This window comes from Alligator sinensis, unplaced genomic scaffold, assembly GCF_000455745.1.
Source record: "Alligator sinensis unplaced genomic scaffold, ASM45574v1 scaffold402_1, whole genome shotgun sequence".
In the NCBI taxonomy this organism is placed as follows: Eukaryota; Metazoa; Chordata; order Crocodylia; family Alligatoridae; genus Alligator; species Alligator sinensis.
The window spans coordinates 858,935-885,330 of record NW_005842089.1 but is presented as its reverse complement, the minus strand read 5'-3'; the positions used below and the strand labels follow the sequence as shown (position 1 = coordinate 885,330).

The 26,396-nt window shown below is 43.5% G+C and overlaps 1 protein-coding gene and 1 long non-coding RNA gene across 3 annotated transcripts in view; both read left to right on the top strand.

Moving 5' to 3' along the window:
* USP22 (ubiquitin specific peptidase 22) overlaps positions 1 to 26,396 on the top strand; it is a 176,871-nt gene that overhangs the window by 12,365 nt on the left and 138,110 nt on the right. The gene's annotated exons all lie outside the window — the stretch shown is intronic.
* Positions 7,168 to 13,290, top strand: LOC112550364. Its single transcript, XR_003094153.1, has 4 exons — positions 7,168 to 7,286; positions 9,074 to 9,283; positions 10,980 to 11,162; positions 12,597 to 13,290. It is a non-coding gene; the product is annotated as an uncharacterized LOC112550364 (long non-coding RNA).

Sequence of the window (26,396 nt, the reverse complement as noted above, 5' to 3'; positions counted from 1 at the left end):
CCCTACACCTAGGGAGACAGGGAACACTTAGCACGGATCAGGCTATGCCCCAGTATACCCATATTTACAGAAGTGGAACAGCATATCGCAGACTAATCAGTTGCTTAGTGTGTAAATGATACTTTTGGAAAACAAAGAGTTGCAGGCACAGGTTCTGTATGATGATGCCTTAAATGACTGATGGCGTAGACAGGTTTTCATTGGAAAATTCACCTGCATTTTGATTGGTCTAAAGTCCAGAGTCGTGCTTTATCCAGTCCAAAGACCTGTTTATCTGTTCGCACAGGTAAACATACTTTACTTTGCAGGAGCTGGTGTCCAATAACTTGAACTCTGATTCAGTATCGGCGAGTAACATGCTAGCAAGCAGGCTGGCTTGCATACAGTAAAAAAATGCAGCAAATACTTATTTTCTCTCTGTCATCATATAGTGAGACTGAAAAAGAAGTGGTTTACCACTACTGTTCACTCTCTAACCTCTCCATTGTCTGTAATGCCCTCTGAAATTTTTCTTTAAAGCTTCTTTCCTTACCAGTCTTCTTGGTCCTTTTCCTACTTGGCGGAGATTGATTTCTTCCCCTCCCACCTTCCCGGTGTTAAATGGAGCTTGAAATTAACATGACTCTTCTTGTCTGCCACCTTTTTTGTATCATGGTTGGTGATGTCAGCACATCTCTGGGAAATATTTCCTTGAAAGTCTGTAGTATTCTAAACATGGACATATTTTATATAGTGCTAGGATGAAGCCTAGTAGTTTTGTCGCAGTTTGGAAAAATTGCATGGTAGAGGTGATGGAGCTGGGGAATGTAATAAAAAGTTTTCTCTTCCATCCATATCTCCCCACTCAGCAATGTGAATGCTTTAGTGTGGGTATTATGCTAATGCATATAATGATGATGTACTGTATTGAATTTTGGTGATGCAGATCATCGCGAAGCAGTGGTGTATCTTCATCTGAATGTCACACAGTGACTCGGTGGCAGAGCTGGGATAAGGGCTTGGAGCTCTTGGCTCTAAATTGCATGCTCAGTCTAGTATTCTCTTCTGCTCTTGCACTCTGAAATTTAGTTTGTACACCCAATCTGGTTCTCCAGAATGCATATAATGTGAGGATTTTTTTTTTAACCAGTGAGTCATAGTCTCTATTTAGAATTACAGATCGTGGAGATTAATTTAGTCTAGGGTTCAGTTGCTATGTTGCTTGAATGATGGAGTTGGGTTGTTTTTGTTTTGGGGGGTTGATGGTTGTTGTTGTTGGGTTTGTTTGTTTTGTATTAGACACCCATTTAGCCTGGAGTTGAACACCGCAGCTCTCGGAGAGGTGTTGAACTGCTCCATCACCCATGTGCATGTACATTCACAATTTCAAAAGTAGAAAGTATAATGAAAGGAATGAAAAATCATAATTTAGTAACAAAACTTCTTCCTCACATGGACTTATTGCTACACAGAAGTAATTCAAAGCCCTTTTGTGGTGGCATGGGTCTTATGGAGGGGTAGATATTACATGACAGTCAGAGTTCTGTTTTACATTTGCCATCATGTTTGTCAAGCAAGAGTGAACATGCTGCATCTCACTAGGGCTTTTGCTTGATATTCCGCCCCCCCCCGGCATGAATTAATGTTTACCCATTCTCATTTTCATCTTACTGAACATAGTATTTATCTCCTGTTAATAAAAATACAGATTGTTCCCCCAAATACAGGTTTCAGTTGACAGATACTGACGTAAACTAGTGCATCACAGTAGTGCTTTCGACTAGTTGATTAAGCAATAAAGAAGGATGGATTTCCACTACCCCCACACCTCCCAGTTTTGCTTACATATACTGATCTATTCTTATATAGGAAAGGGAGAACAAATGTACAAGAAATATCTTATTAAGGCTAATTACACACTTCCGAAGCAATAAGTATTCCTGGGCTTTTTGCCCTGTGCATTTACACTTCTTACCCTCTTGTCTGACTGGCCATGAATGCAGTATTGGTGGTATTCTTAACTTCACAAATAAGAGAGTCAGACTTGTATTTTTTTTTTATACCTCACTCATGGCTTTCATTCATGGCTCCAGATGACTAACTAACACTTCCAGCGTCTTGTGTACATGTGGGTGATGCTTTCTAATCTTGGCCTCTAGGGCAACAAATAATACAAGACTTTTACACAGTTCTAGACTCTGCCTGCTTCTACTACAATGATTATGCTGCTTGTGGCTGCATTTTTTTATACCTGATATTTCCTTCAACTTTCCAGTGTACCTTGATGTTACACGTGTCATTCTCCTGCACTGTGCTTAATTGCCTTTATTATTTCTCAGTCCGTCTTGTTTTGACACTCCTAGTTCATCTCATTTACAGTAGATGGCCATGAACTCTTCATTCTCATCTGTATTTTATACTGTACATTCCAGTCTTCCTCCATGTAGCTCATTTATTAACCTTTCATTCTGAATGTTTGTTTATTGTGGAAAGTTCACAAAACTAGCCTCTTTCAATACAGTTACGCTGCTGAATCGTTTCTTCCTTCAATGTGCTTATCTGGGGAACAATACCTCTTGCACTGCTTCTTAATTTCAATAGCAGAATACTATCTTAATTAGTTGAAACTAGCTATTCAGGGCCGGAGTCCAACCTTAGTTACAGTAGTAGAAACCTGGACTAATCCCATTGCAGAGTCATTTTTTTTCACATTCGTTCAGAAGTCCTAAATGGGAGGGAGCTGGGGGAGGAGAACCAAGAAGAAAGTATGTGGATTAAATTGAAGCTTCATAGATGGTCTTTTGTTGGGAGAATGTCTTCACTGAAGACAGGGATTGAACTGGAGAATGAGTGTAACATGGGCAGAAGAAGGTGGGTACTCTTTCAAGTGTTGCTCACATCACACGGTGTTTTTTGAGCTTGACTTGCTTTCATGGTGTTTGAATAAGTCTCTGGGTTCTGCTGAGCTCCTCGCACTTAGTTTCCTCTTGGGGATGCCGAGGTGCTCTTCAGTGATCTCTTTGGGGTTGGCTCCTAGAACGGAGGAGAGGAAGAATAAATGGAACTTCTCAAGTGTTTTATAGTCATGGCAGCATTATGGCTAAGTGCATTTTCTCTCATCTCCTCTTTTATAAATGCTTTTATTCGTAACATCTCATGAAGTAGGCTGTCGCTTATGAAAGCTTATGCCTTTCTGAATGAATTGATCTAAAGTGCCACCCTGCCTTGCCTCCTGCCTGAATTCAGACTTGTACAGCTAGATACTTCTTTCTATAAATGCTCTTGTGAGCAATGAAATAGTTCATATCTTGCATTTGAAAAGGAAGAAGCTGAAAGGCAAAAAATGGAATGAAAAATCATGTTCTGCTTCTGTGAGTGGGAGCCTCCGAACTTGGATGATCATTACTTGGAAATTGAAGTTAGTACCATCCAGGAGAATGGAACAAATTGCATCCTAACAGCTATTGTTTTGGGCTTTCTGCAGAGGGGAACAGACATTCCTGCATCAGTTACATTATTCAGTGTTTCAAGGTTTTCTTAAGCTAAGTCCATGCTAAACCTGGTTCACTGTTTTGGCGAGGGCTCCTAGTGTATGCACAGCTTCTACTTGCGCTGGGGAAAAAGGGTTTTGCCAATATACATTTTGCTGGCTTAGCGAGTGAAAGAATCTATAACATCAAAAGCACTTTTCTGCCACTAGAACCATGTCTATACTAGGATTTTTCCAGTAATGCTGAAGAACCCCGGTGCCCCTAAATGATGTTGCTATGCCAATAAAGTTTCTAGTGATTTGGTCTCGCTAATCATAACAACATGATTGCCTCCAGAGCTAACTGGCAATCTGTGTTGGGACAGAGGTAGGCTGTTATCCTGATTCTAGAGCATTTGGTTTGACAGTTAAAGCCCTCCACTTCAATTTCCACCTCAAAATCATCAGGTGATTGATGGTACTCAAGGAGTGCTGCTGTTATGCTCTCTCGACAAGAGGCTCTAATGAATAAACAGGCTGTCATGTCCTGCACTAACTTTAGGGGTTTGAGTGACTTTCCATATATTAACTGCCATGTAATACAATGTCCTGTCCTTGGAGCAACGCAGACCATGGAAATGTATAGCACATTCTGTATTTGAAAGAAAGATTATGCGATGTGGTTGCCTGTGACTTAGTGAACTAGGACATCTTTCCAGTCTTACGTTCCTATGAAAGTAACTTGCACTCATCTTGGCCCAGAAGTGGGGAAGAGATGCTTCTTGTTCCTGGTCTAAAGAAACCCTTTTACCCCCAAAGATTGTTCCTGTGCATGTTTTATAAATTGCCGTTGTTTTGGGGTACAGAGCTCAGCCCAGTGCCTTTGTGTGGAATATAAACAGAATACTTTGTTTTGTATCCAGCCTTCTAATAAAATCTAGTCCTAGGACAACTTCCTCCTTCTGCCCTTACTCTTCTCGGTTTCTGTCACTGACGCCTGTCTTAAATGGTTTTTTCAGGCTTTAATAGATAAAATTGAAAAAAGACAAAGAAACCAGTGAGAGAGATTTAATCGCATCTCATGAGCTTTGACTTGCAACACACTTGTCATGCCTTCTGCTTATTTTTATTCTCTATCATCGCTTGCTTTGTGTCTGAATTTAAATTGTAAGCATCTTGGGGCAGGGACCTGTCAGTTTTCTTTGTCTGAAAGCAGTATGTGCATCTTGGGCATTATGTATATGGACGATAATCCTTTTAGAGTTTTTCAGCTGACATCCCTGCAGCAGCATTGCAGTGATACCTGAATTTGGTTATGAATATGGCTCTCTAGAGTTGGGATCAGGGAATTGCAGTTTCTGTTCTAAGAATTTGCTCTTTGATCCTTTTTGTGAGCATGTTTTGCTGCAGGAGAAATCTATATTTGGCGTAGAAGGAAATCAGAAAATTGCCCATTCCACAAGTAGGATCAAATTTAACCAACAGTTTGTTTGTAGTTTATAGCATTTAAGAGCTGTCTCCCATAACGCACAGTCTGTGGGACTGGTAAAATGAAAGCCCAGTGTGCTAAGTGTAGAACAGGTGATGTGGAGTTTTGTCCTTCATCTCCGGGCAGTGGGTCCTATGAGCACTGTGAAGCTAGCGTGTTCTGCCCCACATTGGAAGGGAGAGCGCCACAATCACTTTGCATCATCTCTCTGATTGATTTTAATGTAAAGATGGTGTTCATTATCTGCACGTGGTACTGAAAGCCGTTCTGTCCAGCTGTATTTCCATAGGGTGAATTGTGAAGACAGGCTGCAGAGTCCCTTTCGGACATACTCGAAGGTAGTGCTTCTCAAACTTTTCCTCAGTGTGACCCCATTTATGACCCCATTCCCTCGACTCCCTACCCGCCTGGGTGCCCTTCACTCCCTACCCACAACCCCCTGGCCCTGCCAGTGCCCTTCACTCCCCAACCACAGCCTCCCACCCCACCAGCCCTACTGGTGCCCCTCACTTGTAACCCGCAACCCAAATTGGGAACTGCTTCTCTAAGGAGAATTTCTAAGGAATATAAAATGATAAAAGACTTGAAATATGCCCAGGATAAAAATGAAGCTTGAAGAAAGTCTCTCAAGACTGATGTCTAAGAAGTTGATCCTCATAGTTGTGTGTGTGTGTGTGTGTGTGGTGCCAGGAATTGGTGTTCCTGTGAGCAAAGAATGTGCCAAGAGCTTTGGTAGGCATTGCTAGGGAAAATAGAGACTGCAGTATTGAGTCTACCACCCCGTTAAAGCTAGCTTACTTTCCCAGCATACGTCACTGGTTGCATTTAGAGACCTGTTATACCGAGCAGGTTTTTACCTAGAATAGTATCAGAACAATGTGGATTTTAGGCCACTAAAGTATTTGAGCATTTTTGAGAAGGCAGTGAAGGAATCTGCTCCTTTACTATTTTGATGGTACATTGAGTACAAATGAAACACAGACCTCTATAAATTATCACAGCGATTTCAGCAGTGGCCTCTAATCTTTTCCACTTCTGTAAAGGGAATAAGTGTTCATTCCTGTCTTGAAGAATGAAACTAGTTGGAAGGTGTTGTTTTTTTTTTATGAATCATCAGATGTAAAGATGGACAGGATATAGCAGGTCACAGAGTCCATTTTCTGCCAGTTCAGGATTTTTCCCTAATGTAGTTGTTCTTATGCTTTGTCCAGCAGAATTCTATATTCCTGTTTTCTTCCCTCACATAACCAACACACCACCCCCTCTCCCAACCAACTGAGGAAGATTGGGGTATGCATTATACAAGAAAAAAGATCTCCATGGGTCCGTAAACTTGTTTGGGGGGGGGAGTTGTGTAGTGGCAGATCTAATTGCCCTGGCTCTGGGGACCATGACAGTTTAAAGCTACTGCTGCTCTTCCTCCCCAACTGCACGCTGAATTGGGCTGGCATGGGGTTGGTCTGCAACTGGACTCAGCATTGGCTCCAGATCTATGGACTGGGTCAGACTCAATGAGCCAAGTCTGGGACCTCATTCTGGCTCTGGGGCAATGTGCTGGCTTGGATTCAATGCTTGGCCCTGGAGCCAGTGGGTGGCCCTTGGTCCAGCATGCGGTCCCAGACTCGGTGCACTGGGTCAGACATGGCATGTGGCTCCAGAGGTAGCACATAGGTTTGCCTTCAGCATGCTGGGTCAGCCCATGTTCCCCATCTGGTGCGTGGGGCTGGCAACAGGCTCAAGAGCAGGCTTAGCACCCTAGCTGCTGCCACTCAATTGCCTCAAAAGAAGCTCTTTTTGAAGGAGGGAAAAAGAAAATATGGTAGTCTGTGATGAAGCGGCTGCTGCTGCTTCCTAGGGAACCTCTTTCCAACCTTCTGGATCTTGCTGTAACACCTTGCCCTAATGTTTAATCTTAAAATGTTGCTATTGTAAATTAATTTGGTGTCTTTGTTTCATCTCCTAAAAAGTATCTGGACAGGATTGAAATTCAGATCTGTACATACAGAACAATCTATTTTTAACCACTTGCTTGCCTTGTTACTGGAGCTTGTACTGAAGAGTGGAAAGAGCATGCCCCATCTCAACCAGTTCCGAGTTCCTCACTGGTTGTGTTGGAGTAGCTTTGCCTTTTGAGGATTGTGGTTGCGGAAATATTTCCGGTTAAAAAAGTACGTGGAACTGACAGAACTGCTTTATAGCACTGGCTAATCTTATCTCCACAGTGAATATTTTACAGATGGAGAGCAAGGCTGCAGCATTCTCCAAGTCAAGGGGAGAGCGAGCACGCTATCCTTGGAACGCAAGAATTTCAGGCTCTCTTTTCCAGGATTTGCAGTAAACCATGTAGGGGTGGGTTAGTTTTTTTGTTTGTTTTTTTTCAGCTGTATTAGTGCGATTACCTTCTTCTTCTGTTCTGCTGCAAAAATTGTTGTGAACAAATACTACTCTTGTTGTTTTACAACACATTGCACCCAATATTTTAATACTGCAGTGATGTATACGATGTGACAATTTTTCCTAAAGCAACTGATTTGTGTCAGAAGCACATACCAAGGCTTTTCTGCAGGAGCAAAGCCAGTTTGCAAACAGGTTCACAACAATGGTAAAGGGAACAAAAATAGATGGGTCAGGATGATAACTCCTTCTGTTTTTCCTCTTGTATTATAGTGTTGTGGTAGCAGCCCCGTGGTATGGTGGATGGGACTCAGAGAGATGATACAGATGCCCTAAGCATGCACTTAACCAATCTTAATACAAGTAATGCTTATTAAATAGGAAGTGTTGTCAGTGCTTTGATACTAGCAGTCCTAAAACCGATTCACTCCTGTCCTTTTCATGGCTTCAACTAGCCAGTTTCAGGACTGTTGTTAGAAGTCTTGAAGGTGATGGGAAATAGTCATTTTGGTGACTACTACTTGAAACCTTGAAAGTGAGAAGAGAGAGAGTGGCCATGAAACTGAGTGAGCTCCCATCATTTTCAAAGCTTTTAATAGCAGCCAGTTGACAGCTGCTTCCCCTTCACTGTTTCTGGCACCAATTTAGTACTCCGTTAATTAGTATGCAGCGTACAGTTACATTACAAATAGATCAGGGCTGAAAGATGCTATGCATTTGAGTGGTTTATGCACTTAGGCAGTGTTTGTTACAATGTAAGCAGTAGGGGGAAAACTTTCCTATCATGCTATTGTGCGTACCAGGGAAGTGCATAATTTGCTTAAGTGGAAGGTGTGTGCTATGATTGAGACAAGTGGTAAGTCACTCTTTCGGTTGCTTTTGCCTGCATAGGACCTTGCAATAGTTTTAAGCCCTTGTGTAGACATTCTTGCATTGGTTTAAAGCCTGGCTGCTTCTCGGTCTCTGGTTGGCTCAGATCAAGCATAGTAACTTGCCCTTGTAAATTTACTGGAGAAAGCTACAATGATACAATGCACGTTTAAATTTTTCACTTGCAAAACTATATTGGTTTAAAACTGCCTCTCTGATTTAAACTAGCTAAGTTTGTGTGGACCAGACTTAACTGGGATGACCCACCCCTTTTCAAAAGAAAGCCAACTTTAAGTAAGGAGCCTCTTTGTCAGGGTTACTTTGATTGGTGCCAGGGTTGGTGATGGGAATGGGGAAGATAAATTGTTCAGGTGCTTGTAACAATTTTTAAAAGCCTGGAGTGAAAATTTCAGAGCTTTCTCAAAAACTTGTACAACAAAATTGACAAAATAATTTGAATTAGAAGAATGCTGTCTGGTATGTGGGGGGGGGGGGTGGGTGGTATAGCAGTGATAGCAGCTTGGGTTTGGCTATAGATCCAGAGGTGAGTTTTAAGTCTTGCCTTGAACTTGCACCAAAGGCTATCCCCACTCAGCCTGGCTATAATTGGGTACCTTGTTATTTGGGTAGGGAAGTCAAAGGTGACTGGAAATGATACTAATCATGTAGCACTAGCTGCAAGAAGTAATGTGCCTTAGTCATGCTAGTTTGGTGTTCTACTTGGCTCAGGGAGGATTATTATTGTTCAGGGCGGCAACATCACTTTTATGAAGCCAGCATGTAGGTCTTTAATTTTTCTAGGTCATCCTTGCTACAAGGTAATCATTCCCTTCCCATTGTGAACCAGTTAATCTCTCTGACATCTTTTGCAGATGACTTCGGATGAGGGCTGTTGGGTCTGGGAAGCTGTCTACAAGTGGAATGGGGGTCTTGAGACAGACCTGAATCTTATTCCTGACTCTTCTGCTTACTTGCAGTATATGTCTCTAGGAGAAACGATTTAATGTCCTCCACATCTCAGTTTCGCATCCCCTAAATCAGCTCTGACACTAGCTTTGTTTGAAAGATTCTGTTAGTGCAAGGTAATGTTAATTGGTGTTGGTACTTCCAGTTTTCAGTATTGCATTCTTTTACGAGAGCACTGTCTTGTAGTGAGCCTGGAGCACGCCAAACTTGTTCTTCAGCTTGTAGTAACTAGAGCATATACAGTGCAAGTTTGTGCAAAAATAACCTGCTTCTCATCCTATTTTCCATTTGAAAACTAATGAACCAAGGAGGGTAGAATGGTATGGCTGGTTTAATTGAGGGGTAGAACGTACATGTCTTTCTGTTTTGTTTTATTTTAGTGGATCGAAATGTTTTAATATTTTTGAAGTAATCAAAATGCTTGCTTAATCTTACCAGCACCCTTTGTTCCTTTTCAGAGTGGCTAAGCTCCAAGTTTTAAATCTTTGCTTATACTATTAATTTTTTTTGCTAGTAAATAAAATTCAATTAGGATGTTTTAAGTCTTCATTTCTTGAAGTTTAGTTGAAAGCAGGGTTGGGCAGTTACTTTGGCTGGAGGGCTGTTTAACGAGTTTAGGTGAGCTGTCCAGGGCTGCAAGGATAGCCCCGCCCCTTGATGGGTGTGCCATGCCTTGGTCACCATCTTGGGACCAGAAGTCCCACCTCTAGCCCCTGATCTTTGCCAGCAGAAATCCCTCCCCTTGCTCCCTGTGCTCCCACCCCAATCTCCATCTGCAGGTGATGGCAGCGTGCAGGGCCAGCCCCACTGAGCCCTGCATGATGAAGCTGGCAGTGCAGGTCATGGAGCTTTGTTGGGGCGGTAGGGAGGGGGCGGAGCCAGCCCAGCTTCATAGTGCAGAGTTCCCCGCCATTCCCCATGACCTGTGCGTAGCAGTGGGTAGGGCCACGAACTGAATGTGAGCCTTGCGTGATGCAGCCAGGCAGACCCCTTGCCCAAGATCCATACTCCTGCTGCCTCACCCTGGGATCCTGCTGGCCCCAGGACACTGACATGGGCTCCGTGCTCCCATCTGCCACTGCCACTCCCCCACCACTTCCCCACTTTCCCTCCTGTATGCCCGCCTACCACAGCTGCCACTGCTTCCCAGCTGCTCCCGCCACTTCACCCACCCACCACCACATCCCTCCCCCTCCTCCCACCTTCTGCTCCAGCTCGCCCCAGCCAGTACTACACAGTTCCCTGCTGCATGGCTGTGACCTCGCGGTGCGGCATGGAACTAGCTTGGCCCAGTGCAGGCCCTGCAGCATGGGCTGATCGTGGCAGTTTCTACCGCCCAACCCCACCCCTGCATGGCCAGCCCCCACTGACTTCATATTGCATGGCGTGGCATGGATTTGGCCTGGCCCGGGTCCTGCAGTGTAGACTAATTGCGGTGGTTTCCCCCGCTCCTTCCATCCGATTTTTATGTGAATTTCCACTCAGATGGAGGGTGGGCAGGGAATAGCCAAAGGGTCACAAGGCCAGAAGCCCCAGAGGCTTCCAGTTGGGGACTGCGGGGAGGGCAGGGCTGAGAGGGCCTTGCTGCTTAGCCATTGGGTCCTGCCGCCAGCTTCTCCTGGGTCTTGCTGCTGCTAGCACCTCATCATCTTTGACAGGCAGCCGTGCAAGGATAACAGTTATTTTTTCTAAATTATTTTAGGGGCCCCATGGACTAGATAGAATGGCCTGGTAGACCAGATCTGGCCCGTGGGCTGTATTTTGCCTGCCTGTGGTTTAAAGTGTCTGGTTTGAATTCTCAATTGTTTCCAGTTTAGGCAGCTGAAGAGGGAGGAGACCTGTAAAGTAGCTCTCTGGTGTTGGTTATGGCGGACTTCACTCTGTGTGGAGACAAGACCAGCCTTGGGACTGCCCTAATCTGTCAGCTGGTTACATTCCCTTGGCTAAGTACAGACAGCCAAAAAGCCCAAGGCTGAATCGATTCAGTCTTCACAGGTTAGTCTAAAATGTATAGATTGAACCAATAAGCAAGTGAACAGACATTCATGTTTGGTTCTGGAAATGCCACATGCCTGCAATGGCCCAGGCCAGAAACTGGGGGGCACTAGAGCATGCCTCCCTGCTCGGCTGGAGCAGACAACTTGGGTCAAGGCTAGCCTGCCCACCCTGTGAGAGGTGGGGGTTGCGGGGGAGGTGCAAAGCATCCTGGGATGCTGGGGGACTGAGCTAACTGGAATCTGGAAGGGATCTGGGACAGAAGTTCAATAAACCAATATAACCCAAATCAGTTGCGTCTGATACTACATCCATCCAGGTTTATCTTAAACTGGCTTTGGCCATTTTGAAAGCAGTTTATGTGCACTGAACTTCTGTTGTGTTACAGATTTGAACCGGTTTCCAATCACTTACACTGGTTTATGTGCAATTTCGGTCCCTAGCCCAAGAATCCAGTGTGCCCCCTGGAAAGCAGCAGCTTTTGATCAACGTCCCAACGTGTATACGTGTGCACACATCTATTGGGGTCAGGGAAAGAAAGTACATTAAAGCCAGACTGTCTCTTCTGGCTTTTGCCATTTTGGGAGGATATTAAAGCAGCCAGTTATGCTAATATTCTGGTTACCTTGTGCTGGTGCTACAATCCAAAACAGCTGGAGCAGGGCCTGAGACGGGTGTAAGATCTAGGACCCAACCCAGAAATATACTGAGACCTGTTTGTGTTTTTAAAATCAGCTAAACGTAAGAATTACTAAAATCAGCTAAATGTAAAAGCTTAATATTTTCTGAAATTAGTTTGGGGATGTTGTATCTTAAGCAGCTTGTAAATGGGGTCTGAATGAATTTACAGGTTTTCTAACCTGTCTATAAGCAGTACACAGCTTCCTCATGCATGGTGAAAACTACCATATTGAGAATGATAAGCTTTAAGCTTTCTTAAGGGCAATACAGATTACTTCTTTTTTAAATGGTCTTTACTTCCTTCACCATTATCTGAAAATTAAACTTCATAAACCTTTTTTTTTTTTCTTCCCCCTGAAGGCAATTATGTATTCTATTGGTGTATTTGGCAACTATGGTAGTTTTTAGTTTCTTTTAGAGCAAAAACCAGTTTTATCAGTACAGTATAGAGTTTAGATGCTGCTGCAGGTCTGTCGTTGGCTCACTTCACTGCTTCAGAGCAAATTCAAAGGCAGAGTGAACAGCCTATGGCTAATCAGCCTCATGTGTAGGAGAGGTTCCCTGGAAAAGCAGAAACGTATAAGTATATCCACCCTGTGGGAGTCAACAGATGACATGGCCTTAGAAATGTACTAAATTGACAGATCTTTCTCAGAAGAGCTGATAGAGGGTTGGCTTGCATGGTATTGCATGTCTCTAAATTCCCTTTCAGAAACTGCAATTCTAATACAGCTAACATTTCTGATCTGGTAGCCCAAAATAGCTAGCTACCGTAGTGGACCTTGTACTGGAGATCTGTGCCCTACTGCAGATGGCTGACATACCCCTCTTGACTGAATCCTTGGTCCAGAAACGGGCATAACATCTACAAAGGACATGTGTCTCTTGGCCAGACAGTTGGCTGAAATGAAGCAGATGTCGACACCCAAACTTTCAAACAGCAAGGTACCTTAAACTGTGCATGCTATTCTGACTTGTTCAGAGAGCTTAAGTTCCTCAAGAATGAAGAAACCATCAGCTGCAGGTGAGGTTTGTGAAAAATGGAGACAAGGCCTTCTCAGTCCCAGGAACAAGATTTTGGAACCTTTTAAGAAAGAATGAACAGTCCTGTTGCCTGCTGTGTCAAACTCTGCTACTTTCTCATAGTGGTGAAGAGGAGGGGAGTGAAGGCAAGACGTAAGAAGCACACATGGTTTTTAAAGAAGAAAATTTTAAACATTGGCTCCTTATGACTTGATTTACTATCTTTTGGAGTGGCCTATGATTATAGATCCCAGAACCGGGAAGATGCTTTTTGTGTAACTGATGTTGCACGTCTAGTGGATAGAACCTAACTAGCATCTTTCTGCCCCAGTTATTTAATAAAAAATATGTGGATATTTCTCACTAAACTACAAATGTTATAGTAGATCATACTTCCGTTCCAAGCTTAGTTCTCTTTAAGATAGGCCACTTATCTGTTCATGTCAAACCATCTTATAAAAAAGATCAGAAACATTTTCAGACTAGAATAAGCAAATTCTAGCCAGTAATATTTAGAGCACTCCTGTTTTTTCTGTTGTTTGATTGAAAAATTTAAGCTTTACTTCAGCTAGCGTTGGTAACAAATTTATTTTTGCCAGCTAGCATTACAAGTAAGTTTTCATGCGTGGATAAAGAAAGCTTCAGGTTTCTTGAACTGCATCTTACTAGACAATGAGCAGTTGATCCAGCCTTACTCATTTTCCTGCAGTTTTGTGGATATTGTGTAAAGATGAAGAAATCTATTGGATTAAACCATACTTAATGGAAAGATTTTAGAATTCTACTATTAAAGCCTGGATTTGAGGATAAGAATTGCCAGAGTGATTTTTTTGATTCCCAGTAAAGAGTATCTTATAAATGTAAGGAGTATCTTGTTCATTCCATCCAGGAAGAGCACACACCAACTGCACAAACTTCCTTGGCCTGCAAAGGGTTTTTAAACGTGAAAGCTTACTAAAAACATTTTTTTCCAACTGTTTAAGTTGGTCTAATAAGATATCCGATTCACTCAAAGAACCTTGTCTGTCTCTTGTAAATGTAAATACTTCTGACTTTCTTACATCTTTGTCTCTGTCCCTGAACTTTTTATGTATGCATGCGATTCTTCTCCTGACAGGTTTCAGAACCGAGGAATGTGAAAGATTTGCGAAGAAGAATTGGTAAACACTTAACTACAGAAGCCAAATGGTGAAATCTGAAGGTGGTTAATTGTTTACAGATAGGGTTTTAGGAGAAAAGGATATTTAATCTGGAAGTTCAGTTTTGTGAGCCACAGATCTTCAAAGGTCACCGTTGGTCTCAGAAATAACAAAGTTGCACCAAAGCTGCAGGTAACTCCTGATGGAATTTCTGAAGCTTCTCTGAAATCTCGTGATAAAAAACCTGTCCAGAAATTAGCAAACCTGCTTCTGAGTAAGGCCTTAGATAAGTCCCTAAAGAGCCAGTTGTTCTATGAGGCCCAGGATAAGGATCCTTTGTGAAGCAGACTCTCAAACATAAAGACAGCCCCGAGGGCTTGGTTTGTGGTGTTGGGTTTGTTTGTTTGTTCCTGCTGCATAGCTTCTCTTCCTTGTGACATCAGTGCTAACACAAGCCCAATCTAGGGTCATAAAACTTACTAAGCAGTTGAATTTCCAATTTTCTTCTCTTTCAGGGGATATTTGATAGGGCTGCCCCCCAAAATAGGGATAAAATAATTTGATGCTTTGAAATAATGAGTCCCTGCCATTGGCTTCCCTTGCAGAGATGGGGCTGAGAATGCACTCTTCCCGAGGCTTGCAGTCAGGCTGAGGTCATTCTTGAATCGGTACTTACAAAGTAGTTGGGCACAAGGATTTAGTTAGTTTGGCAGTCAGTATGAATAGTAATATTGAATTAGGATCAGCTAGCAAATTTCCTTCTTTTGGTGTGATTAACTCCTATCCTTAGGGCAGTCAGTCTCCTTCCATAGGAACATGATTTGTACTAATTGTACAGATGAAATGGCCAATTGCCATTAATGCTTTTATGTTTAGCCAGTTGAGGTCTGGTCTGTTTTTTTGTTTGTTTGTTTTTTTTTCAAGACCCACATTTTTGCATGCTTGCTTCATGTTTACAATTTAGGGTAATTTGAAATTCTGTATCTTTACAATTCCTCCCCCACCCCGCCATACATTTCTTCCTTTAAGCTTCTGTTTGTGTTTCTACTGCTCAGACTGTGTTTTGCCTCTTGCCATAAATGTACTAGATATTAATTTATTATTTAGGTTATTAGTTGCTTACAGTTTTAGTAAATGTCTGCATCTCCGTTCTTACCTTCTTACTGTTTGCCCTCCCCTTCTTTTCTGATCTGGCCTCTTGACACAATATCTGAGCAGTCGGCTTGTTTTTATTCCGGGATTCTAAGTGTTAATCTTGTTGTAGACCAGAGTAGTAATTCATTGTTGTCACCAACACCAGCACATGCTTTAGACTGCTTCACGCCATGCTTGCTAGCCATATACTACAGTAGAAACAATTATTTCAAGAGTCCTATTCCACAGCCAGATGTTATAAAAACGGGTGCAATCAAAACCCTTTTGTAATGAGTGTCCTTACTTTGGGGGTGGAGAATTGGAAGGCCATTATATAGTGAAACGCACACTCCTGCTGTACAGTACTAGTAAGTGGCAGATCGATTTTAGAGCAGGCTAATTTTACTGCTCTTACTCCTAGGAAAGGTATATTTACACTTGAGGGTGGAGACAGAGAAAGGTATTTAGGTTTAAAGGGAATAAACACTGTTCCTCTATTCTGCTCCTTAGTTGTCACATACAAAGATAAATGTTGTGGAAGGGTATGTTTTCTTTGATAACTTTTGCACTAGTGCTCAAGCTGTCTGGCTCTCTGCGACACCATAATTTTCTTCACGCTATGTCTGTTCTTTCTACTTTACCAAATGGTGGAGGGATGCAATTTTGTTATGTTTCCTGGTTTGTACTGGCTCAGTTTAGCCAGTTGTTGGCCTTTCTGTTGGTTCCTATGAATTTATCTTACTGCAGTAGCACCCTGTGGATTTGATTGGTATTGGTAGCTCATTGTGGTAGGTTCTGCAGACAAAGATGCGTTCCCTCCTTTTGGGAGTTTACAGACTGGCTTTAATCCTGTGGCCACTTGCATGCTGAGCTGATGAGATGCCTGTATTGGGAATGTGCTTGCAGGACCTAGGCCCTACGATAAAAAAATGACACAAAAAGGCTTCTACACCCACCCCAATGTAAACTGTATCTACACTAAGAGAGTTTGCTGGTATCTCTCTACTTGCAGCCCTTTTCTAATGTAGATAAGGCCTGTGAATATTTGTAAGAGTTGTTGGCAGGCAAGGTTCTTTGAGTAGATGTGATATCTTTTATTAGACTGACTAAATAGTTGGAAAAACTGTTCTTTGCCATATTTCGGGCACAATCATCCTTTGTCAGGCATAGGGAGAGGCTGTGTGTCCTTAGACCAACGTGGCTACAACCAACAACCCCGTAAGACTTGTTTACAGTCTTGCCAACAGAGGTGATAGGAGGGTAGGTTACCTAACTGCACTTACCTGAGATGCCATGAAGATTTGAATGTCAAATCCCAAGGTAATATAATCCCCCTCTCCTTTCTTGGAAACTTTGACCAATGCTTATATAGTTGATAATACTATATAATCTGACTACAGTTTTCATTTCAGTACCTTGAAATGAATGGAGATGGCTCAGAGCTCAGAAAGCTGTTGTCAAAGACTGACTGCCGCTTGGCAGTGACATTGCATCATCACACACGGTTTACAATTGGGGAAATCTTTTAAAGGGTAGAGAGAAACTTTAAAAAAATCACACAAGCAAAAACAACTCAAATCAGAGTGTATGGTTTAAGATGGCAGCCTCTAGAAGGCATTGAATGGAAATGAACAGGAATAGTTCAAGCCTCTGTTATATCCAGAGCTCTGGCTGAGATTACAAGGCCGTATACCTCAACTTGCTAGCAACTTGCTGCTTGGATGAATTGTGGTCACTGTTTATTACTGCATAGGATCAGCCCCAACATTTTAGTAAATGTTCCACACCTAAAAGAGCCAAACCCTGTTGACTGCCATCTTTTTAGCAGAACTACAGCTTCAGGTAGAAGTTGTCTGTATGTGAGAGAACTGGTTGGTAGGGTATGTATTTGTGCGGGCCGGCTCCCGATCTCGGGGGCGAGCCGGGCCCGTCTTTGTGCACACAGGCTGTGGCCAGCAGCCCGGGCACGTGGGGCCGGAGAAAACCGCAGCGCGGTATAGTACGCTCAAGCTAGAATCAGTCACGGAGGCGTAATGGTTGATTGAAAAGATTATTTACTTACACCCAAGGTGGTCGTGGTGTAGGCTGGTCAGCTTTCCAGGCACAGCTCCGCTTGAGTTCTTGGTGGAGGGCTCTGATAGACTCGGTTCCTTGACCCCGGAGTGGTTTAAGCTCCGTGGGTTTAACAATTCGCTCTCACAGAGAAGCTGAATCTCCATGGGTTACTCGGTTCCCAGGTCCCCCGGAGCTGTTAAGACTCTGTGGGTTCGACAGTTGGGTCCATAGGATAGGGATACGTCTAGGATTGCGGTCGGCGACGGGGAGAGGTTAGAGGTTATGTGCCTCGGAGTTGTTAAGGCTCCGAGGGGTCGGAAATTAGCCCCCAGAGTTGTTGAAGCTCCGTGGGTTCGACAAGTTAAACCTCTGTTGCCCTCTTAAGGAAAAAGCTGGGTTCAAAAGGATCAGCAGCGCTTAGAGATCCTCACGCTCCTTTCCCGAACTCCACGTGCTTTCTCTCTCTCCGACTTGGGCGTAAACTACCCAAGCCTTTTGTACAGCTAGCAAGCCAATAGCTAGCTGCCACGTGTGCCTATATTAAGATCGGCCAATAATGTGGCGGAAATCTTAATACAAATGGCGGGAACTTCCTTGTACCGTGCATGCATCACCATAATGCAAAAGAAATGCACGATGCAAAGAAGGCTACAGAACTGGCGGGGAAAAAACTCCTGCACACGGGTTCTTAATTGCAACAGAATGCTCTACCATGCAAAAGAGCTGCAATTTAGCGGGAACACAATTTAGCGATGCCGAAGCGCGCACAAACAAGAAAACCACAACTTTGGGTTGTGACAGTATTAACACATTCCAGCCTAATAGTGCCCAGGTCCTATTTCCCCCAGATAATTTAATAAAATAAGCTCTGACTTAACTGAGAGAGAGAAGACATAATAGAGGGGAAAGGGAGATGTGTGCAGAGTTCCTAGCATAGGGCAGAGTGAGGAAAGGAGGAGTTGAGGGGGCATAGTTTTGCTGATACAGGGATATCTACAATAAGGGCTTTTCCTGGCATAATTATTTTGAGCAGGATTTCCACCCCTAACTGATAGTTATGCCAGCAAACGTGTTTAGTGTGTAGACCTATCCTCTTTGCTTTACAAGTAGGGTGACCGTATATTGCAGTTTGGCCGGGACAGTCCCAGATTTCGTAGGCTGGTCCCAGCCGGTTGGTCAATTTAAACAGAAGTCCTGGAATGACAGAGGTGCGGGGTCCAGTCCAGCAGGGAGCTTGAGTAGCAAGGTGCTCCAGGCAGCTCTGTCTCTCCATCAGACTGTGCCCACATCCCTGCCCACCGGCCTCTACCACTGCCAGCAGCAGTGGCGCTGACTTGTGGGGGAGGGCAGTGTCCTGGATTTCCTTACGGTCACCCTATGTATAGGGGGGATTTTCCCATGCAGACTGGGCCCTATTGTGTTTTTTAGAAGACTTCACATGCGTGTTATGCAAGGTTTCCACGTATGTACATTTTAAACTTACCACATTATTCTCTTGTATCTGCTCATGCAGGCATTGAAATTCAAATGTGAATCAAAAGCAGATTGCTACTGTGATGTCACAAAATAGAGCCTGTCATCTTCATGCTGTGGGGCTCTGTCTAGGTCTTCCTGCTTCTAAGTCCTCCTCTTTAGAGAGAGACTTCATATTGTATTAATTTGGCTTATGGGAAACCAGTTTGAAATATGTGCGTCAGAAGAGAAGAGCATGCCCACTGTAGGAGCTCTTTAAAGGGAGGGTAACTTACCAGCACTTGTGATACAGTGTTGGAAGCTTAACTGGGCATTATGGTGTACCTCTTAACACCTATGGGCACGTCCAGATGAGCGCGGATGTGTGGTATGTGGCACCTCAGACCCATCTGCGGTGCCACATACTGCATATGCAGGCATTCCCTGTGCTCTCGCTTTGCAGCATCGGGGCTTGTTTGTTTTTTTGACCCTGGGAGATCCTGTCTGTGAGAAATTTGATAAGTAGCATGTTTGGCATTTGGTTAAGCCATACACATCAAAATCCTCACCCAGATCTCCTTAATCACAGAAAAGCAATACACTTTAAAACTATATTCTCGTGTAAGGGCTGTATAGATTGATCAGAACAAAACTATTTGGTAAGGGTTCAGTCAATAATTGTTAGTCTGTTGCATTAGCATCTATCGAACAATGATTACACCTACATCTCTAGTTTGGCCTATTAAAATAGGTAATTGTAATGTTGCCAGATTGATGTCTGTCACTTAGGAAATAAAGATCTACTTTTAGCTGCTTTGTCTGTCTGTCTGAGAGAGAGAGAAGTCATTCATTCTGTGATAGTGCTTTCACACACACGCACACATGTACATGCACACAATTGATATCTCTTATTTGTAACTGTTTCATTGTGATTACAGATGTGTAAAGCATTGCAGACTGACATGGAATATTACAAACACAGTAAGACATGTCTGCCGCAGAATGTATTTGAGATCCTGTTTGAAGACCCAATAAATTCTATTAATGCCTCCTGTTCAGATCGGGTATGACATCAGTGGAGAACTGTGGACCTTAAATTTTAATTTAATCTTAAAGTCCAAATTAAAAATTTAACAAAATCAAGATTTAGTCTAACTTGCTTTGCTGCTGTCCCTTTCATTCTACCGTGCATAGATGCTGCAGTGTGCTTTACATAAGATCATCCTCGAGTGGGAAATTCTTCCAGTGACTAAGCACGATGGAGTAGAGTATTTCAGCCAAGACTTTGAACTTCCTTCTTTTTTGTACTGGGGCATTGGCATAAATTGTGGCCTTTTGCACTTTTACTTGCTTGAATGTAAGCAGTACCCTCAATTATTCACTAATGTAATCAGTAATAGAAAAATGTATGTTTCTTAAATTAAACTTGAAAATAGTTTCATAATTTATTTGTAATAGCTTTTTTATGCTTGCAGGCTACTTACTCTAAAACATTTGAAATGTCATTTGAAATTGCTTTTGTTCTAAACTAATACTGTCCACTGTGCTGAGGTTTAATGAGGGAGTTCTAGACATTGTCAAGGTAAAATTGAATGCCTCTTATTTCCTATTCTTTTTTTTTTTTTCTTTTTCTGTTCCTGGGGGGGGGGTGTGTGTGTGTGTGTGTGTGTGAAGATTGAGTATCTCGCTGGATTGAAATATTTGACTTTGACTTACAAATTTATAGGGGGGAAAAAAACCTACCTAAGATGAAATTAAGGATGATAGCATGTTAAAGCAATTTATAAAGTATAAAGCATGGTATATTACCCCATTTTACTTGAAGCTTTACAAACATGGCAAACTCAAAAATTAAGAAATTTCAGTTGAAAAAAAAATCTACAGATCCAGGGTACGGATGGATATGCCCAAAGGTAGGCACTCAAGCCACCCTCACCTTCCTGTATGTGATGGTATTGGATAACCGTGCCATAATGATAAAAGCATCTTTGTATCGGGGGAGAGGGAAGGGGTTGAACTAGTTTAAATTTTAATCATCACATCTAGATTATTTTTCTTTCCTTTCATGTTGTCACTACTGCAGCTCTGGCTGTCCAGAGAGTGTTTTTTCCATACTTTATACTTTTAAGTCAACAGGGGAGTCTAGTGGAATATCCTGGGGTTATTGCTCAATTTTTAGGTCCATTAAAACATCCCTATCTTGTTTTGCCCTAAATTATTGGTGGGGGGTTTTTGGTGGGTTTGTTTGTTGGTTTGTTTTGGGGATTTTTTTTACTATAACTCCCTGAATTTTTGCCTGTGAGTTTTCTTGTTTTTAATTTTTACAAAGAATCTTTGAAGCTTATACGTATAATTTCAGAGAGTTACAATTATAAAGAAAATATGAAGGCTGGGTTATTTTATTATAACTGAAAGACTAAAAAAAAGTCTGACACGGTGTGTTAAATTTCTTAAAGGAGCCACTCTTAATAAATTTGAAACATCTAATTGTCATGGAGGGATGGATTACTGAGACTCATCCAGCCTTCTGACTACTACCCCATGCTGCTCATCCATATGGGCAATACTTTCAGGGAAGACTCTGAGCAGATCAAAAGTGACTACAGGGCCCTCGACTGTGGGATGTTGTTCCAAGAAGAAGGATTTCTGGGAAGAGATGGAATCCACCTGATGGAGAGAGAAGAGCATCTTTGCAGACAGGCTCACTAACCTACTTAGGAGGGCTGTAGACTAGGCGCGCCAGGGGATGGAAACCAAAGCCCTGAGGTAAGTGGGGAAGCAGGAGACTTGGAGGAAGAGCAAGCAGGAGGGGCAACAGGTGAGGTGTCCTTATACTTCCTGAGAAATCAGCACAGTCGACCAATTACCTCAGGTGCATGTACACAAATGCACGGAGACTGGGAAACGAGCAGGATGAATTGGAAGTCCTTGCATAGTCACGGAGCTATGACACGATCAGAATAACAGACTGGAGCACTGTCATGGATCGGTATAAACCGTTCAGGAAGGACAGGCAGTGGAGAAGAGGAGGAGGAGTTGCATTTATGTAAAAGAGCCATATGATTGCTCAGAGCTCCAGTATGGACCTGGAGATAGGTCTGTTGAAAGTCTCTGGGTTAAGGTCAGAGGGGAGAGCAGCAAGGGTGATGTTGTAGCGGGTGTCTGCTACAGACCACCAGACCAGGAGGAAGTGGTGGATGAGGCTTTCTTCAGACAGCTAGCAGAAGTTTCCCAGTCACAAGCCCTGGTTCTCATGGGAGACTTCAGTCACCCTGACATCTGCTGGGAGGGCAATACAGCAGTGCATAGGCAATCTAGGAGGTTTTTGGAGGGTGTTGGAGACAACATCTAGGTGCAAGTGCTGGGGTGGCCAACTAGGGGCTGTGTTCTTCTTGACTTGCTGCTCACAAACGGGGATAGATTGGTGGAGAATGTAGTAGTGAATGGCAACTTGGGCAGCAGTGACCACAAGGTGATTGAATTCAGGATCCTGAGGAAGGGAAGGATGGAGAGCAGCAGAGTAAGGACCTGGGTCAGGCAACTCGTGGGCAGGATCACCTGGGAAGCCAGTCTGAAGGGGAGAGGAGTCCAGGAGACCTAGGTGTACTTTAAAGAAGCCTTATTAAGAGTGCAGGAACAAACCATCCCAATGTGCAGGAAGACTAGCAAGTATGGCAGAAAACCATCTTGATTTAGCAGGGAACTCTTCAGTAAAGTAAATCACAAAAAAAGAAGCTTATAAGTGCAAACTTGAACAAATAACTAGGGAGGAGTATAAGAGCATTGCTCGGGCATGCAGGATGAAGTGGGGAAGGCCAAAGCCCAATTGGAGTTGCAGCCAGCAAGGGATGTGAAGGGGAAACAAAAAGGGTTTCTACAAGTATGTTGGTAACAAGAGGAGGGTCAGGGAAAGCATTGGGTCCCTTACTGAATGGGGGAGACAACCTAGTGACAGAGGATGCAGAAAAGTCTGAAGTGCTTAATGTCTTTTTCGCATGAGTCTTCACAAGCAAGGTCAGCTCCCGGACTACTGCACTGGGTAGCACGGTCTGGGGAGGAGGTGAGCAACCACCAGTGGTAAAAGAACATGTTGGGGACTATTTAGAAAAGCTGGACATGTACAAGTCCATATGGCCGGATGGGATGCACCTGAGGGTGCTAAGGGAGTTGCCTGATGAGATTTGTAGAGCCACTGCCCATCATCTTTGTAAACTCATGGCGATCAGGTACTGGATGATTGGAAAAGGCCAAACATAGTGCCCATATTTAAGAAAGAGAAAAAGGAGGGGCCAGGGAACTACAGACTAATCAGCCTCACCTCAGTCCCTGGAAAAATCATGGAGCAGGTCCTCAAGGAATCCATTTCTGAGCGCTTGGAGAAGGTGATAGGAACAGTCAGCATGGATTCACTGGGGGCAAGTCGTGCCTGACCAACCTGATTGCCTTCTATGATGAGATGACTGACTCTGTGGATGTGGGGAGACAGGTGGATGTGGTGTACCTTGATTTTAGCAAGGCTTTTGATACAGTTTCCCACAACGTTCTCGCAGGAAAGCTAAGAATATACAGGCTAGGTGAATGGACTGTAAGGTGGATAGAAAACTGGCTGGAGCATCGAGCTTTGAGCACAGTAATCAATGGCTCAATGTCTTGTTAGCAACTGGTATCAAGTGGAGCACTCCAGGGGTTGGCCCTGGGTCCAGTTTTGTTCAGTGTCTTTATCAATGACCTGGAGGTTGGTATAGAGTGCACCTTCAGCAAGTTTACAGATGACACTAAGTTGGGGGAGTAGTAGATATGCTGGAGGGTAGGACTAGGATTTCGAGTAACCCAGACAAATTGGAGGACTGGGCCAAAAGGAATCTCATGAGGGTTCAGCAAGGACAAGTGCAAAGTCCTGCACTTGGGATGGAATAATCCCATTCACTGGCACAGGCTGAGGCTGACTAGCTGGGCAGCAGCTCTGCAGAAAAGGACCTGGGAGTGACAGTGGACAATAAGCTGAATGTGAGCCAAAAATGTGCCCTTGTTGCCAAGAAGGCTACCGGCATCCTGGGCTGCATTGATAGGAGCGTTACCAGCAAGGCAAGAGAAGTGATTCTTCCCCTCTATTCAGCACTGGTGAGTCCACATCTGGAGTCCTGTGCAGCGTTCCCCCTAAGCTACACAGCCACACAGACATGATCGTGCCGTGCTGCCAGGCGTGCCTGTGTGGCTGTGCATATCGCACAACTTGGAGGGAACGCTAGTCCGGTGTCCAGTTTTGGACCCCCCACTACAGAAGGGATGTGGACAAATTGGAGAGAGTGTAGTGGAGGGCAACAAAAATGGTTTGGGGGCTGGGGGACAGGACTTGTGAGGAGAGACTGAGGGAACTGGGCTTATTTAGTATGCAGAATAGAAGACTGAGTGGGGATTTGACAGCAGCCTTCAGTTCCCTGCAGGGTGGTTCCAGACTAGCTGGAGCTGGACTGTTCTCAGTGGTGGCAGATGACAGAACAAGGAGCAACAGTCTCAAGTTGCAGCAAAGGAACTTTAGGTTAGATATTAGGAAAAACTTTCTCGCTAGGAGGGTAGTAAAATACTGGAGCAGGTTACCGGGAGAGGTGGTGGAAGCTTCATTCTTGGAGGTTTATAAGACCCAGCTAGACACAACCTTGGCGGGGATGATCTAGTTGGGGATGGTCCTGCTTTGAGCAAGGGGTTGGACTAGATCAGCTTTTCTCTACCCATGGATCATGACACAGAAGTGGGTTGTAAGAATATTTCAAAGGGTCATGAGCAAGTGCCAGAAAAATGCACAAAAGCACAAGTTTCCCCTTGCCAGGCTGGCAGGGTTCCAGCCTGCTTGGGGCATGGCCAGCACGCAGCCAGGCAGGGTCACGGGAGCAGCCCCAGCATCCGGATGAAGGTAAGTGTATGGGGAGCTGGGGTCGGAGGGCCAGGGCCTGGGGACTGTGAGGGTGGAGGGGGTGCGTGTATGGAGGGGATGGTTGTATGGGGGCAGGCAAGTGCCTGCTGGCACTGGGGGAAGGTGGCTGAGCACCAAGGCTGCAGCAGGGCAGGGGCAGTGGGGCACTGTGGGTTGGGCAGGGCCAGTAATATGTGGGTCAGGATAAGCCATCGATCTTTGCAAATGGGTCGCGGTATGAAAGAGGTTGAGAATCACTGAACTAGATGACCTCTTGAGGTCCCTTCCAACCCTAATTTTCTATCATTCTGTGATCTAGACTAATGAAGGATTTAGTCATTAAATTCTCTGATTCTTGTAGTACTTGAAGCAAGCGCTGTGATTCTTTTTTTTTCTTCTTCTTCTTTTTTTTTTTAACAGAGGAATTGCTATATTTTCTATACATAACATCAATGCTCAATCCTTACTTTTAAGGTTAGGGTTGAGCTTTGCACTTATTTGTGCAGCTGCAACTGGTCCTTCCAAAGATCAGTTTTTAATTAATTGCATCATGACACCCTAGTGTCTAAAATGACTCCCTGACTTTCTAAACACGTCTGGTAAACATGCTAAGTATTTAAATCTGAATTCAACTGTCCCTGGCAGGTAAGCACAAAATGGAGATTTTTTTCCCCCAGATCTGTCTGACCTCAAATGAAAGGCAGTGAATGCAACTCGCAACACTCTTCTAAGAGCTAGGACTGCAGGAGAAATACTGTGGGCAAAACCTAGGTTCTAAAATGTTACGTTTAATGAATTAAAAAATCCTTTCAGTTTATCTTTAAAACCAACCGATTTATAGTTTTAAATAAAATAAATGAGAGCAAACTCTGAGTAGTAGAGTGCAAGTGGGTTTTGTGTGTTGCAATGAGTTTATTTCTGTATTTGTCACAAGTTTACTGACACTAGAAAAGAGCTTTTTTTGTTTTTTGTTTTTTGTTTTTTTTAGATGACTTGATAAATAACTCCACAGGATAAATGGCATAACGTGTCAGCTTTGCAAAATGTTGTTTGCCTGCTGTCCTACAACGAGTGACTAACATCATTAGTCTTGTCTTTCTCTTTTCTTTCTTTTTTTTTTCTTTGAAGAATAGGTTGTGGCAGGACTCTGTTTTTTCAAGGCTAATTTTTTTTTTGTAACTTGGCATTAAGAAACTGTTGCTGGTAAATATGTATTGGCTATGCTTGATGGATTATGATTGGAAAAAAACTGTAGAACTGTCCTTTGGCAGGAGAATAGTTGTAGCTGGCAGTTACCTGTTTCTTGCAAGCTTTTCTGCTGAGGTTTATTATTATAGAAGACTTTACAGGAAGGTTATATAGTATATTTTTATGGAAACTTATTCCAGCATTGCACCTTCACTGTGTCTGTGCTTTCCACATTCTTATGATCTACCAAAACAACAATTGGACCTAATTTTACCAACTCCAAGATGAGAGTGAATTTTTGGTACGCAGTAATCAGTGTGTTCAGAAGCACATTGCCGCTGTCCTGAGAGATTTATCTTGCAGTATCTGTTCTGTTACATCAGAGATACTTGATACTTCAGTATCAAATTTTGTATAATGTGGGGCCTTGTTTACATGCAGAGTGCTGCTGGCAAGCGGTGCGAAAGGATCACGCCCTCTAGCCCACATGGATGTGCCAGCAAAATCCCCAGCATTGGCATGGCTGTGCTGGCTGGATAAGGCTTTTGCCATTCAGGGGGGAACTGACTTGACTACATCTATGCCGGAGCTCTGCTGCCCTACCTTGGGGAGCAGCCATCCCCTACTGTAGACGAAACACAAGAAAGTGAA